Source organism: Stenella coeruleoalba (genome assembly GCF_951394435.1).
Source record: "Stenella coeruleoalba genome assembly, chromosome: 3".
Lineage (NCBI taxonomy): Eukaryota > Metazoa > Chordata > Mammalia > Artiodactyla > Delphinidae > Stenella > Stenella coeruleoalba.
Window position 1 is genome coordinate 58751199 of NC_137148.1, and position 17438 is coordinate 58768636.

General features: G+C 39.3%; 1 pseudogene across 1 annotated transcript; it reads right to left on the reverse strand.

Moving 5' to 3' along the window:
* Positions 1-15326: 15326 nt before the first annotated feature.
* LOC307184846 (large ribosomal subunit protein uL22-like) lies at positions 15327-15887 on the reverse strand (annotated as a pseudogene). The gene has a single exon. The product of its transcript is annotated as a large ribosomal subunit protein uL22-like (transcript).
* Between the last annotated feature and the right edge of the window lie 1551 nt (positions 15888-17438).

Sequence of the window (17438 nt, forward strand, 5' to 3'; positions counted from 1 at the left end):
CCGATTGGAAAGAAATAAATAAAACTATTTACATATGACATGATCTGTAGAAAACCCAGTGTAATCTACAAAAAAGCTTCTAAAATGAGTAAGTGAGTTTGGCAAGGTTGCAAGACACATGCACACCCTATAAAAGTCGACTATATTTCTATATACTAGCAATGGACAACCAGATATTGAAAATTTTAAAAATAATACCAATTACAATAGCACAAAATTTACAAAATACTTAAAGATTAATCTAACAAAAATGTTCAACATCTGTACACTGCAAACATTATTGAAAGAAAATTTAAGACACAAATAAATGGATGGATCAACTGCATTTATGGGTCTGTTACAATGCCATTCCTCCCCAGTCTGTAGATTTCATGAATCTCAACCAAAATCCCAGGAAGCTGTTTTGTAGAAATTGACAAACTGATTCTAAAATTCATATTGTACTGCAAAGGACCAAAAGTAGCCAACTGTCTTTGAAAAAAATTGTTGGAATTAAATTACCTGATTTCAAGACATTACAAAGCTACAATAATCAAGACAGGGTGATACTGGACTTCCCTGGTGGTCCAGTGGTTAACACTCTGTGCTTCCACTGCAGGGGGTGTGGGTTCGATCCCTGATCGGGGAACTAAGATCCCACATGCTGTGCAGTGTGGCCAAAAAATCAATAAATTATAAAAAGACAGGATGATACTGACACAGATAAAGAGATGAATAAAATTGGATAGAGATACCAGAAATAAGTCCACACATATATTGATAACTTATTTTTCACAAAATTACAAAAGCAGTTCACTATAGAAGGATAATCTTTTCAACAAATAATGCAGACTCCTAGGCATATACCTAGGAGTATAATTCCAAAAGATACATGCACCCCTATGTTCATTGCAGCACTATTTACAATAACCAGGACATGGAAGAAACCTAAATGTCTATCAACAGAGGAATGGATAAAAAAGATGTGGTACATATATACAATGGAATATTACTCAGCCATAAAAAGGAACAAAATTGTGCCATTTGCAGAGATGTGGATGGACCTAGAGACTGTCATACAGAGTGAAGCAAGTCAGAAAGAGCAAAACAAATATTGTATATTAACACATATATGTGGAATCTAGAAAAATAGTACAGATGAACCTATTTGCAAAGCAGAAATAGAGACACAGATGTAGAACAAACATATGGACACCAAGGCGGGGAAACGGGGGGTGGGATAAATTGGGAGATTGGGATTGACATATAGACATTACTATGTATAAAATAGATAACTAATGAGAACCTACTGTATAGCACAGGGCAAAAAAAAAAAAAAGAAGGTACAATCTGGTTGTAGGACATGTATTAAGTTAACCTTAAAAATGCATTCCAAAAAAAAAATGCATTCCAATATACAGTAGGTACAGACAAATACTGTTTGATTCCACTTATATGAGGTACATAGAATAGTCAAATCCATAGAGTCAGAAAGTACATTGGTAGATCCCGGGGGCCCAGTGGTGGAAGGAGGTGAGGAGGGGGAATGGGGAGTTAGTGTTTAATGGGGGCAGAGTTTCAGTTTAGGAAGGTGAAAAATTCAGGAGATGGTGAGAGTTGCATAACAATGTGAATGTACTTAGTGCCACTGAACTGCACAGTTAAATTCAGTTAAAATAGTATGTTTTATATTATGTGACTTTTACCACAATAAAAAACATTAAACAAACAAATTATGCTGGAATAATTGAATATCCATATACAAAAAGAAAAAAAAGTGGAGTCTGAGCCATACTTCATACTATATACAAAATTAACTCAAAAATCAAAATAGATCATAGATCTAAATGTAAAATTTAAAGCTACATTAAAAATAATAACTTCTAGAAGAAAGTGTAGAAAATCTTTGTGACTTTGGGTTACACAAAGATTTCTAGATACGACACTAAAAGCATAATTCATAAAAGAAATAATTTATAAATTGAAACTTATCAAAATAAAAAATGTCTGCTTTTTGAACAACACAGTAAAGAGAATGAATAGGTAAGCCACATACTGGGAGAAGATATTTGCAAATCACATATCTGATAAAAAACTTGTTTCCAGAGTAGAGAAAGAACTTTCAAAACTTGATAAAAAGAAAACAAAAATCCAATAAAGAAATGGGCAACATTTTGGACAGACACTTCACCAAGAAAATACACGGAAATAAACACATAAAGAGAACACTGTTAGGGAAATGCAAATTAAAACCACAGTGTGATACCACTATACAGCTATTAGGAAGGCTAAGATTAAAAAAAAAAAAAAAATGACCATACCAAGTGTTGGCTAAAGGATGAAGAGCTGGAACTCTCATACTGTGCTGGTGAGAAGGTAAACTGGTGGAGCCATGTTGGAAACAGCTTGGCAACTTCCTTAAAAAAAAAAAAATTTAACATTTACTTACCATATGATCCAGCCATTCTATTTCTAGGTATTTACCCAAGAGAAAAAGAAATATATGTCCACACAGAGATTTTTACACAAAGATTCATAGCAACTTTATTTGTAATAGTCAAAAACTGACACCATACCAAATGCCCTTTAGGAAGTAAATGGATAAACAAACTGACACCATACCAAATGCCCTTCAGGAAGTAAATGGATAAACCATCTGTGATGCATCCATACAATGGAACACTACTCAGAAATGAAAGGAATGAACTATTGCTATAACGCTACAACATGGATGGACCTCAAAATAATTATGCTGAGTGAAAGAAGTCAGATGAAAAGAGTACATACTGTTGATTCTATTTATATAAAATTCTAGAAAATACAAACTAATCTATACGGACAGAAAGCAGATTAATGGTTGCCTGAGGAGTGTGGGGAGAGACAGGAAGGAAGGATTATACAGGGGAAGGAGGAAGCTTTTGAGGGTGATGGACATGTTCACTATCTTGAGAGTTGTGATGGTTTCATGGATATATACAAATGTCAAAATTCATCATATTGTACATTTAAATTATGTGGACTCTATGTCAATTATACCTCTAGAAAGCTGGGGGGAAAAAAAGATGCTATCCCTGATGTCGTTAAGCCATTTAGTCAATGGCCGCTTATCTCCAAATCATCGATTATGAAAAACATCTAAATAATTAACCCAAAATAAGTAACTTTTCCTGTACTTGAAGCTGGAAGCAAAATTTACTACTATATCTACCCAACACCTTGGCTTACAGAATAAAATTTACAGCATATTAAAGCTTAAAGGACTTTGGGGATTAGCCATTAAAGTCTTCCCAACAACCAGCCCCCCCTTTTTTTTTTTTTCAGCTAAAGGAGTTAGAAACCCAGAAACACGAAGGGACTTGCTCAGATCTGTTAGGAGATCCATGACAAGAACCACAGTATTCTGAGTCCCCAACTGGGGCTCTTTCCAGGATGCCATACTGTGGTCTGCTGTTTCAATTTTTTACTTTCTAGATTTTGTTTCCTTAAAACCACAAAGAGGAAAAAAAAACCAGAGTGGAATTTAATGCTTACAAGTGAAATTACCTAAAGGAACGGTTGTATGTTTTATAAATGAGGCAACAGAGCCTTGTGGAACAGGAAAGAAAGGTGATATTTTCTCCTAGAGTCACAGAGCAAACATTAATTAAACACTGGTCTCTTGAAGCAAGTAAAGGAAAATGACATCACCTGCCCCAACAGTAATTCTCAAGTGCAGACTCACTCCCAGGAGTCAGCGTCTGCCTAACTGCCCCTCTGAGCTCGCCTGGCTGGAATAGCATCCGACATTTCAGTCCTGAGGTTTCCAAGGGTACTCACATGTTGAAAGTGAAGTGTAAAAATTCAGTCATTTTGTGTTAGTTGACATTTTTAAAATGGCATGGCTTTTTTTTTTTTTTGTAACTTAAAACTAAATTTGTTTTAGATTAGGCTTACTCATGAAGAGTGGAAAGTTTATTTTGTTCCTTAGATGTTCCCATCTTTGAGCAAAGGCCAAACAATGAAAATTCTAACTGAGGTAGAGGAGGAACATGAGTATTTCACCAAATCATGGGTGACTGAGAACCTTCCTGGCTCCACGTGCTATCAATATCCTATGTCTCAAACAAAAGTTAGGAACCTTAGCCTAACTATCTGTGTGGTTAACTTTATTTCTCTAGAGCATAGCACCAATGCACATATTGCATAGAACTTCCCAGTGGAGGGAGGATGATTTCTACTCACTATTCTTCCTTTACCAGAAAAGTGACTTCAAATCTGGGCTCACAGGAGATATTAGAGAGGCATAGTGACTTGGGGAAAAGTTATTAGAATGATTAAATTTTGAAAATCATAAATGAACTCTGAGGAAAGATGAAAGGAATTGCAATCACTCGGCCTCCATGACAAGTTCAGAGGATATTGAATCTCCACCTGGTATTATCTCCCAGCCTTCCTGTCCAGCTCCTGCTGGAATTGCTCATGACATTAATTACACCGTATGGTAGACACTGATATCTGCCCACTCGACATCCATTCCAGTTTCTTCCTCATAAACAGAATCGCCTTTTGTTAAGGTGTGGCAATGTGCCCAGCAAAATTACTCTTCACATTCCCTTGCAGCAAAGGGTACCCATGTGACCCTCATCTGACTAACGAGAACTGAGCTGGGAGTTTCTGGGAAAGCTATTTTCCCAATCCTCCACACCTGCTTTTATGACACATGGACAGGAAGGCTGGAGGCACAGCAGCTACCTGGAGATACAGGTAACCAGCAGAAGGAAGACATAACAGGTAGCCAACTGCCTTCCTGAAATTCTGCTGTTTCTCAGGCATCTCAATCTCAACGTGCCCAAAGGGGAACTCGGGATCTTTCCATTTTGACCTTTAGGATTTCCTATTTTGGTAAATGGCATCACCACTCCTGCTGTTACGATTGTCAAAACCCTGGACGTTATCCTTGACTCACTCCCCTCAAGCCCAAGTCCCCATAATTCTACCAACCAAACATTTCCTTTTTGTTTTTGCGGGATCCTAGTTCCCCAACCAAAGATTGAACCTGGGCCCCCTGGCAGTGAAAGAGCCAATTCCTAACCACTGGCCGGCCAGGGAATTCCCCCAACCAGACATTTTTTTTTCGAACGGGGTCCTTGCTTTCAATTGTTTTTCTCATTGTGACAAAGTACACATAAAATTTACCATTTTAACCATTTTAAAGTGTAAGTTCAGTGACATTTAGCACACTCACAGAGTTGTGCAAGCATCATCATTATCTAGTTCTAGAAAGTTTTCATCACCCCCATCCCCAAAGAAACCCCAGGCTCATCGGGCAATAATTCTTATTCTCCCCTACCCTTGGCTCCTGGCAACAACTTACCTATGGTCTCTATGAATTTGTCTATTCTGAATATTTCATATAAATGAAATCATACAATACATGGCTTTTTGTACCTGGCTCCTTTCACTCAGCTTAATGTTTTCAAGGTCCATCCATGTTGCAGCATGTATCAGTACTGTATTCCTTTTCATGGCCAAATAAATTCAAGTGTGTCCATATACCACATTTTGTTGGACCATTCATCAGTTGAGGGACATTTGGATTGTTTCTACCTTTGGCTACTGTAAATAGTGCTGCTATGAACACTTATGTACAAGTGTTATAACACCTGTTTTCAATTTTGGGCAGTATATATTCCTAAGAGTGGAATTGCTGGCTCATGTGGTAATCTATGTTTAACGTACTGAGGAACTGCCAAAATTTTCTAATAGTGGCTGTACAATTTTACATCCCCACCAGAAACTGGAGGGTTCCAATTTCTCCATCCTCACCACACATGTTATTTTCTGTTTTGTTTTAATTATAGCCATCCTAATGGTTGTGAAGTAGTATCTCACTTAATTTTGACTTATATTTCCCTAGTGACTAATGACGTTGAGCATCTTTTCAAGTGCTTGTTGGCCATGTGTATACCTTCTTGCCGAAATGTCTATTCAAGCCATTTGCCCATTTTTTCATTGGCTTGTTTGGTTTCTTGTTGATGAGCTGTGAGAGTCCTTTATATATTCTGGATACTGGGCCCTTATCAGATATATGACTTTGAATATTTTCTCCATTCTGTGGGTTGTCTCTTCACTCTCTTGGTAGCATCCTTTGATGGACAAAAGTTGTTAATTTTGATGAAGACCAATTGATCTATGTTTTTCTTTTGTTCCTTGTGCTTTTCATGTCTTTCATCCACTCTTGAGTCCTTTAACCCATGCCCAGAAAAGAATAATATTTTAAACACTTAAATCTGATTTTCACTCCCCTGCTTAAACCTTCAATAATTTCCCATTGCACTTAGGATAAAGTCCCAAATCCTCTCCATGGGCTACAAGGTTCTGCATCATTGGGTCCCTGTCTTTCTCTTTAATCTCATTTTCCCACATTTTTCCTCACTTTCTTTGCCTTCTGTTTCTCAAGTATGACAGGCCCTCTTTAGTCCCAGGACTTGCTTACGTGCTAATGTTCCTGCCTGGAGCAGGTATCCTCATCCCTTCTGTATAGCTAATTTTGCTAATTCCAAGTCATCCTTCAGGTTCAATGTCACCTCCTCAGGAAAGCCTTCCTTAACCCCTTGGCCCCAAACTTGTTCCAGCCTGTGAGAGGTGGAGTTTTGCAAGCTGGTTGTTAAACAGCCATGATTAGAAATGGAATTATGTAAACGCAATTAAATAAATTATATTAAAAACAAATGTAATAAACACTTGGAACTCATTACACTTGGAACTAATTTCTTTTTACATTTACTATTATCTATATGCTCTTGAGGAAATTCTCTACATGGAAATAGAATGTCATGGTCTGCTATTGTTCATCTTCTCCCAACTTTTCCTTGATGACAGGGATAGCTTGACTGTCATGGTGGGAGTATTTGAGCAAAGGCTACAGATCAGGTCTTTTTTTTGGAGTGCCAGTGTTAACATTTACCAGCACACTGTCACCAGTCAAATCTGAGTTCTGTGATGCAATTTCACGGTATGTAGAGGCTTAAGATAAATTATACATTGTGAACTCTGAGCAGGAGAGCCGTTATCATACTCCGTGCTAGTACTCCTAAATCCCAGGGGCCATACAGCTCACATTCTACACTCCTGTGAGGGTAATTGATTGGAAGTGATTACCATAATTATGTACTCTGATTTTTAAAAAAGACTCTGGAAAATTTCCGGTTAAACTTTGCAGATTCCACACTTGGTTTTATCTCCACTGTCTTCTGGAATCCCACTAAAATAATAGTAAAGGAGGAAAAAAAGCCATAAATGAGAGCCATAAATCTCTTGATTGCCATTCAAGAGAATGGAAATGGAGGTAACTGAGACACGATAAATCAAAAGAAAAAAGTTTGGGGGAGCTGGAGTATGTTAACTGACTTATCAGACCAAAGAAAACAGAAACCAAAGCCTGCAGTGGGGGAAGCCAGCAAGAAAGTAGTTCATTTGCTCAGAACCCTGAAAAGCCTTAGGAATCTGAAAGCAGGGGTGAAGAATAGGGCTGAGACTGGAAGATGGATTGAATACACGGGCCCAGTGAGCCTCCTAGATTCCCTTCCTCACCCAGCACAGCCAGATGATGGCCTCTCTGCAGCTTGGCAGGAAACTCAAGATTGACTCCTGAAACTGAATCAGAGAGGACCTGGCTTAGGGGACCCAAGTAGGGCTGAGACACCATATTGAAACTGGGTGAAGGTCTGCAGATGAAATGGGAGAGATCCCAGCCTCCTTCTCCTGCTTCACTCTTAGAACACCAGCAGCCAGACACATAATCCATGCAAGAGATGAGAGGTTTCTAATCCAGAGACTGACCAGCCCAAGACGGATACTGACAAGTGTATGACAGGGTAGGGCTTTGCCTGATCTCTCAGCCGTGGCTCTCAAACTTGGCTGCACACCCGAATCACTTGGAACCTTTAGTATATACAGATACCTAGGCTCCACTTCCAGAGATCTAATGTAATGGGTCAGAATGACAGCTCAGGATCAGAGCTTTTTTACGTTCCCCCAGGGGACTTTAATGCTCAGCCAAGACAGAAACACCAATGAAACCTGTGGGTCAATAGCTTCTTTGAAGAGCTTCATTTCTGATCTTTTCACAAACCAAGTTTTAGGTTTGATTTTCTCTATTCTTTGCCCATTTCCTACTTATTTCATTGATTTGTCATCTTATTTCCCTTCTTCTGCTTATTTTGGGTTTAATTTGCCCTTCTTTTTCTAGTTTCTTAAGTGGAAATGTAGAGCACTGATTTTAGACCTTTCTTTTTTCCTCAAAGAAGCATTTAATGCTATAAATTTCCCTTAAAGCACTGCTATATAGCTGTGTCCCACAAATGTCGATATATGGGTTTTCATTTTCATTCTGTTCGAAATATTTCCAATTTCTCTTGTGATTTCTTCTTTGACTTCTTATTTAGAAATATGCTGCTTAATTTTCAACTATTTGGGATTTTTTTTCCAGGTACCTTTCTGCTACTGACTTTAAATTTAATTCTATTGAGCAGAGACTATGCTTTGTGGCATTTTGATCCTTTTAAATCCATTGAGACTTGTCTTATGGCCCACAATATGTTCTACTTTGGTGAATGTTCTATGTTCATTTGAAAAGAATGTGTACTCTGTTGTCGGGTGGACTATTCCATAAACATCAATTAGGTCAAATCAGTTGAGAGTATTATAAAATTGTTTATACGCTGACTCATTTTCTGCCAACTTCAACTATTCATTATTGAGAAAATATTAAAATCTTCAACAAAAGTTTTAACTTTGTCTACTTCTCCTGGAATTTCCAAAAGTTTTTGTCTCATGTATTTTGAAGCTATGTTATTGTGTGCCAATAACTTGGAATTGTTATGTCTTCTTGACAAACTGTTCCCTTTATCATTATGAAATATATCTTTTGTCTCTAATATTCTTTGTTCAAAGGATATTATTTTATCTGAATATACTCCAATACAGCCCCCCCAGCTTTCTTATGATTAGTAATTGCATGGCCTACCTTTTCCCATGATTTTACTTTTTTAAAATAATTAATTAATTAATTAATTTTGGCTGTGTTGGGTCTTCGTTGCTGCATGTGGGATTTCTCTAGTTGCAGTGAGCAGGGGCTACTCTTTGTTGCGATGCGCAGGATTCTCATTGCAGTGACTTCTCTTGTTGCGGAGCATGGGCTCTAGGCACGCGGGCTTCAGTAGTTGTGGCACGTGGGCTCAGTAGTTGTGTCTCATGGACTCCAGAGCGCAGTCTCAGTAGTTGTGGTGCCCGGGCTTAGTTGCTCCGCGGCATGTGGGATTTCCCAGACCAGGGCTCAGACCTGTGTCCCCTGCACTGGCAGGCGGATTCGTAACCACTGTGCCACCAGGGAAGCCCTCCCATGACTTTACTTTTAATCTATTTGTTTCTATACTGTAAGTAGGTTTCTTATAGACAGCATATAGATGGGTTGTTTCATAAGATTTAAAGATTCTTTTGATGGCATGACACAACACAGTGACATTCAGAGAGCTGAAAGCCAGAACTCTGTTACTTACAGGTCCAAAGGAGAGCAGGCTGCCAGTCAGTGCCACACAGGGATCTGCACCAGGGGTAACGGCAAGCTGGAGCTGTAGAAGACAGTTTACGTATGGTAAGTTGCATGGGGTTAGCTAGGGTTTTCAGGTTCCCAGTGGACTGGCTACTTGAAATAATTTCAAGGGCTCTGGGGCACAGGGGCTGTCCCAATTTGTCTGGTGTCTGGCTGCTGGTCAATTAGGGCTGGTGTATGGTGGCCAGGAGTGTGAAAGCCCCGAAAAAGGAAGTGATTGGGGTGTGGATTTTATCAGCTGCTCAAGAAGGGGAACTGACTGGCCTCTAGCCAGGGTCTCAAGATTGGGTCAAGACAGCATTAAAAAAAAAAAAGCTATATGACATGGATTTTTCTTCCTCCCCTCACAATCAAGTGTGATAATGTCTACATTTAATTGGGGTGTTTAGCTAATTTTCACGTAATTTGATTATTATTATAATTCGGTTTAAATCTATTATCTTGTCATTTTTTTTTAAGATTTTTTGATGTGGACCATTTTTAAAGTCTTTATTGAATTTGTTACAATAATGTTTCTGTTTTTTGGCCACCAGGCATGTGGGATCTTAGCTCCTGACCAGGGATTGAACCCGCACCCCCTGCATTGCAAGGCAAAGTCTTAACCACTGGACCTCCAGGGAAGTCCCTTGTCATTTGTTTTCTACATTGTTATTTGTTCCCTTTTCTCTCTTTTCCTGCCTCCTTTTAATTTAGTATGTTCTATGATTCCATTTAATCTCCACCATTGGTTTAATAGATATACCTCTTTGTTGTTTTTAATTTTTAAATATTTGCCCTAGGGTTTACAGTTTATGTCTTTAATCTATCACAGCCTCCATTCAAATAAAAGTATATTTTAAGAAACTTAAAACAGAATACTTCCATTCTCCAGAAAACCACCCATTCTTTACGCTACTGTCATAGATTCTACTTTAATGATGTTTTAAACCCCACGATATGTTTCAATTTTTAGAAATTTAAATAATTATCTTTTAAAGAAAAATTTTAAATAAGCAAACCATGTCTTCTATAATTATCTACGTATTTACAGTTTCCAGCATTCTTCATTCTTTTGTGTAAATCCAAGTTTTCATTTGGTGTCAATTTACTTCTACTTGAAGATCTTCTTTGAACATTCTTTTGTATTGCAGGTCTGCTGGCAATGAATTCTCTCAACTTTTGGTTGTTTGAAAAGCCTTTATTTTAAAAAGGTATTTCTTTTTTTTTTAAACATCTTTATTGGGGTCTAATTGCTTTACAATGGTGTGTTAGTTTCTGCTTTATAACAAAGTGAATCAGTTATACATATACATATGTTCCCATACCTCTTCCCTCTTGCGTCTCCCTCCCTCCCACCCTCCCTATCCCACCCCTCCAGGCGGTCACAAAGCACTGAGCCGATACCCCTGTGCTATGCGGCTGCTTCCCACTAGCTATCTACCTTACATTTGTTAGTGTATATATGTCCATGCCTCTCTCTTGCCCTGTCACAGCTCACCCTTCCCCCTCCCCATATCCTCAAGTCCGTTCTCCAGTAGGTCTGTGTCTTTATTCCTGTCTTACCCCTAGGTTCTTCATGACATTTTTTTTTCTTAAATTCCATATATATGTGTTAGCATACTGTATTTGTCTTTATCTTTCTGACTTACTTCACTCTGTATGACAGACTCTAAGTCTATCCACCTCATTACAAATAGCTCAATTTCATTTCTTTTTATGGCTGAGTAATATTCCATTGTATATATGTGCCACATCTTCTTTATCCATTCACCCGATGATGGGCACTTAGGTTGTTTCCATCTCTGGGCTATTGTAAATAGAGCTGCAATGAACATTTTGGTACATGACTCTTTTTGAATTATGGTTTTCTCAGGGTATATGCCCAGTAGTGGGATTGCTGGGTCATATGGTAGTTCTATTTGTAGTTTTAAAAAGGTATTTCTGATAGATGTAAAATTCTAGGTTGAACTTTTCTTTCTTTCGGTGTGGCTTGTGCAGTTTCTAATGAGAAGTCTGCTTTAAATTTTATCTTTGTTCTGTGTGTACAGTTTGCTTTTCTCCTCTGGTTGCTTTGAAGATTCTCTCTTTTTTATTGATTTTTGGCAATTTGATTGATTTTCTTTGTTTCTTTTACTTAGATTTCATTGAGATTCTTGGATCAGTGTGTTTATAGTTTTAATCAAATCTGAAACTTTTTTGACTATTCTTTCCTCAAATATTTCTCTTGTAACCCCTTCCCCCATTGCATGTATGTTAGCTTGATATTGTCCCATGGTTCACTGAGGCTCTGTTCAATGTTTTCTTTTTTTTCCACTCTGTGTTTCAATTTGGGTAGTTTCTATTGCTACATCCTCAAGTTCACTGATCTTTTCTTCTGCAGTATCTAATCAGTTAATCCCAACCAGTATATTTTTTATTTCAGATATTTTTCATCTCTAAAAAACTCCCATTGATCTTTATATACCTTTCATTTCTCTTCCCATCAGATCCAGATTTTCTGTTATATCCTTGAGCATATGGGACGTATTTATAACAGCTGTTTTAATGTACTTGCTGCTCATTCCATCACCTCTATCATTTCTTAGTCTGTTTTTAATAACTGATTTTTCTTCTAGTTAAGGGCCCCATTTTCCTGCTCCTTCATATGGCTGGTCATTTTTGACAGGATGCCAAAACATTGTGAATTTTATGTCACCAAGTGCTGGTTTTATTTTCTTTCAAAGCATGTTGAACTTTTTATGGTAGGCAGTTTAAGTTACTTGTGGATTAGTTTGATCCCTTTGAAATTTGTTTTTTCGTTCTTTTAAGGGAGTTCTAGAGTAACCATTATCCTAAAGCCAATTTAGCCCCACTTTTAAGTCAAGGTCCTTTTGGGATCTCTACGGAATGCTCCGGGTAGGTAGGTATGCAATGAGACCTCTCCACTCTGGTGGGTACTTGAAAGGATTTCAGCCCTGTGAGATCTGAGATTTATGTCATAGCTCTATTTCAATTATTCTTTGCCATTGTTGTCCAGTGGAATTTCACCATATGCGTAAGCAGATTGGTGCTCAGTCTATCAAGAGAGACCCTATGCAGATTTCTGGATGGCCGTGTAATTCCTACCTTTTAAGTACTCTGCCCTGAAAATTTTAGCCACCTTGACCTCTCCAGACTCCAGTCTCTGTTTAGGTTTCTCCTTCCTGTCCCAAGTCTGGGCATTGTCTCCAGGCAGAAAACCAAGATGGTAGTGAGGTTTACCCCACTTGTTCCCCTTTCCACAGGGATCACAGTTCTGTGCTGCCTGTTGTCCAATGTCTGGAAGTAGTTTTTTCCTATTTTTTTTTCCAGTTTTCTAATTGTTTTGGTGGAAAAGTACTTCTGGATCATCTTCCTTTATTATCAAAAGGTAAGAACAAGTAGTTGCCTCACTCTTAAGTTTGAGTTTCCAGCAATGCATTACCAGATTGAGGGAACATCCACTATGAAACAGAGACTAAAATAAAGGGAGAAAAGGAACCAAAGAAAGCACACAATGCAGGGAACAGAAGAAAATGTTAAAAAATTTATAATTAAAACCCTCAAAGGGATCTGAGAAGATACTCCATTGCTGAAACCACAGAATGCCATAAAATTTTTTTTTAATTTAGAGAATAAGGTTTTTATTATTTTTATTTTTAAAAGGAGTTGATTTCTTTTCTTTTATTTATTTATTTATTTTTGGCCGCATTGGGTCTTCGATGCTGTGCGCACGCTTTCTCTAGTTGCGGCAAGCGGGGGCTGCTATTCGTTGCGTGGGCTCTAGGTGTGCGGGCTTCAGTCATTGTGCCACATGGGCTTAGTAGTTGTGGCTTGCAGGCTCTAGAGCGCAGGCTCAGTAGCTGTGGCGCATGGGCTTAGTTGCTCTGCTGCACATGGGATCTTCCCAGACCAGGGCTCAAACCCGTGTCCCCTGCATTGGCAGGTGGATTCTTAACCACTGTGCCACCAGGGAAGCCCGAGAATAAGGTTTTTAGAATTAAAAACATGCTAGCAGAAATAAGACTATCACTAGAAGGTGACAAGTATTGTATCAAAAATACAATAGAGGAAATGTTTCAGACAGCTGAACAAAATGACAAGGAGATAGAAATGTAAGAGACAAAACTGTTACGAGACTGATCAAGAGAGCCCAAATTGTCAATCAAGAGGACCTCCAGAAAAAGAATCAAAAAAAAAAAAGGACAGGATATCATGAAAAAGGAAAAGAAAATTTCCCAAACTGAGGCGTATGGACCTCTAGATTTAAAAGGACCACTAACTGCCCAGTTCAATGAATTAAAAAAATGATCCACACCAACATAAATTGTGATAAAATTTCAGGACACCTGAGCAAAAGAGAAGCCCTCAAAAGCATACAAAAGATCAGGAATTAGAATGGCACAGAGAGACAGGAAGTTAGAGGACAATGGGCAAATGCCTACAGCTTCTGAGAGGACAGGATTGTCACCTGGAATTTCATACCCTGATAAACTACCAGTCACATGTGAGAGTATAATGAAGACTTTTTCAAACAGGCAAGGCAATGAAAATTTTATCTTCTATTCATTCTTTCTCAGGAAGCAACAGAAAGATGTGCTCCATCAACTCAGAGTGAAAAGACACAGGGTCTAGAAAATGAGAAACTCAAACAGGAGACTGTAGGAACCCCCAAACAATGCTGAACGGAAGCTACAGGGTTGCAGTTGTACAGAAGCCGAGAGATCAGTCAGTGCAGGTCACAGAGTAGGACAACTCCAAAGGATTGTTTAAAAAAACGTGGGGGACCCATTATTTACTTGATATGACTGTCCTGCAAAGAGCATGATTTAGCATGTTATTTAGAATTATGAAGGCAAATATGAAAAAGTACAATGAGAAGATTTGAAAACTGTTCTTCTGGATAGTGGGAATTGGAGATCAGGAGGACCTCGGGGAGGTGACTATTATTTTTGTTTTAATCCTGTATTTCTATTTGATTTTTAAAATTGTATTCATGTAATTACTTCAATACAGCCAAAAAAAAAAAAAAAAAAAGTAAAAGGTAAGAGGCCTAGAAATTGAAGTTCACAAATACCAAAGCTACTCCTGGCTCAAATTCTTCCCTGATATGCTAAGGGATGTGAGTGTGATTGCTGTGTGAGGTCAGAGCGTGGGCGTGGGGCTCGGATGCCGAGGGGTCACCTCAGGTCCAGAGCACAGTCTTCCAGCCCTGCAGGTCTGGACCTAATATAAAGGGATGCTAGACCCCCTGAAAACTTGCATACCATGTGAATTTATGAGAGACTGTGGCAGAAGCCCAGTTTAGTAGTCTATAGTGAGAAATACAATTGTCCAGGATGTTTGGAAATCCGTGTAGCAAGTCTGCACATCCTCTTTCTTTAATAGAGAAACATACTCCAGAAGCCCAATTACATTCAGAACGTTGCTCGATAAAGAGGGACTCAAAGTGAAGGGCGTTACACAGTCCTCAGAAATATTTCAGTAAGATCACGATAGCCTGGTAAGTCACGCTGCTCCTTTAACAGCTACCAAAGATCAGCGAACTGTTTCTGTAAAGGGCCAGATATTCAATGTTTTCAGCTTTGCAGACCATCTCTGCTGCAAACAGTTAATGCGACGGTTACAGAGGAACCACAGATGGCAAGTAAACAACAGCGTGGCTGTGGCCCAACTTTATCTGGGTCCATGCAGACGAGAACTTGGTTAGCCCCGCCTGTTAGACCTCTGTCCCCTGACAGTCTGAGAGACTTACAAATTCTTTTTCTTTTTTTTACTTTTATTTGCATTTATTTTTTGTGACATTTATTCCCGGGCCATAAGGTTTTATTTCTTCAGTTTCTTCTGGGATATCTTTTTCTTCTGGGCAACCTCTTCTTTGGGTTTAGTAACAACCTGCTCTTTTTCAGTAAGGATCATCTCAATGTGGCAGGGAGAGCTCATGTATGGGTTAATCCGACCACGAGCTCTGGAAGTCCTGAGCCACATCTTGGGGGCTTTATTCACCTGGATGTGCTCAATGACCAGAGAATCTACATCTAAGCCCTTAAGTTCAGCATTACTCTCTGCATTTCTGAGCATGTGCAGTAAAAATTCAGCACTCTTTTTGGGCCACTGACCCGTACGTCCAGCCCCACTGTTTGGCCTGGGTACACCTACCAACCCCACCATTGTAACGACGGAATGGCACACGTTGCCTCTTTAAAGTGACGTCCTTCAGATACTTGGTGGTTTTTCAAATATGCATACCCTTAATGGCCTGGGCAGTTTCACGAGTGTTCTTAAAGTGAACATGGAGATTTGAACCTCTTGACTTGCATGATTTTGTGGGGTTTTCCATTTTTAGAGGTAACCTCAGGCCGCTTACCGGAAAAAGGAGACTTACAAATTCTTATTCTCTGATTCTCCTTTCTTTAACTTTCTTCATGTCAATAATCTCATAATGTCTTTAACCTCTGAGACTAGAGAAAAATTGATCTAGTTTTAGTTCTAAATGATAGCCTCTGGGTTAGGTAAAGGAAACATCTTAAGGTCAGTAGTGGATCAGCCTCCACATCAGCTTGCATCAAAGTTATTTGGGGGACGTTTTTCACAGAGGCAATGGGGCATACCAGTGAGAATGTAAGTTCTCCTGTCTTTCAGAGAGCAGAAATTCCTTCCTTCCTCTCTTCCCTCCACCTCCCCTCCCTTGTTTTAAGCCTCTATAGTTTTGGTCAGTATTGCTAGACTTTTCTTTACCTACATGGTATACAGATCTTTTTGAGATACATCATTATAAGCACCGTGTGATAAGCAGCTTTCCTCTGAAATGTGCTCATTGGGAGAAAAGGCTGCCAGTATCAAGTGTGAACCAGTGTTGAGCTGAGTTGTACAACTGGTGAGCTGCGTTCACAGTCATTTAGGCTCCTTCTGGAGGGAAAGCACACGGCACACACTGAAGGGTGTCTGGGCCAACCCTTGCTAAGATGCTTCCTAGACCCTGCTTCAACCTCATGGGGGGGCATGACGCTATTCCTAAATGATAAAGGAAAGTATTTTCCTTAATCCCTAGGAGTTACAGAGCCCATAACCCAATGCCAGGCACATTTTCAGAGGAATGGCGGAGGGCCTGATAATTCCGGAATGGTAATTGCTCACTTGTCCTAACCCCCAGTATTAATTCCACTAACCAGCTTGCTTGGGGTTTTATCCTGCGATTCCCCAGGATATGTTTTTGAACCACTTACTCCCTTTTAGAAATTCATGTCTTATTGATCCAGAGCACTGGCTTCTCACGGATCTCCGGGCCCAACGAGAGTTATAAAGTTGAAGGAGATTTCGGCCATTCATGTACTCATTAACAGGCCAGCTGCTCTGGAAAAATAAAATTTCATCATTTAGGAAATATTTTACACCCTCTGTGTGCCAGGCACTGTTCTAAGTGGTAGGAACTTCGCTGTTAACAAAACAAAAATCTGTGCCTCGCTCTAGGAAAACTTAAGTTCTGTGTGGTGCAGAGTGAGGGAACACACAAACGAGTCAGGTGGTGATGAGAGCTAGTAACAAAAATAAAGTAGGACAAAAGGATAGACATCTAGGGACTTCCCTGGTGGTCCAGTGGTTAAGAATCCACCTTCCAATGCAGGGGACACAGGTTTGATCCCTGGTCAGGGGATCTTGGAACTTTTCTGTTCCAAGTCCAAGGGATTAATGGATGCCAAATAGACAAATACAGAATCTGAGAACTAAGATCCCACATAACCATGCACTACAACTAGAGAGAAGCCTGCAGTGAAGAGCCCGTGCGCCCTAACGAAGGCCCAGCGCACCACAAAAACAAACTAAAAAAAGGAGGGGGGTGGACTTCCCTGGTGGCGCAGTGGTTAAGAATCCACCTGCCAATGCAGGGGAC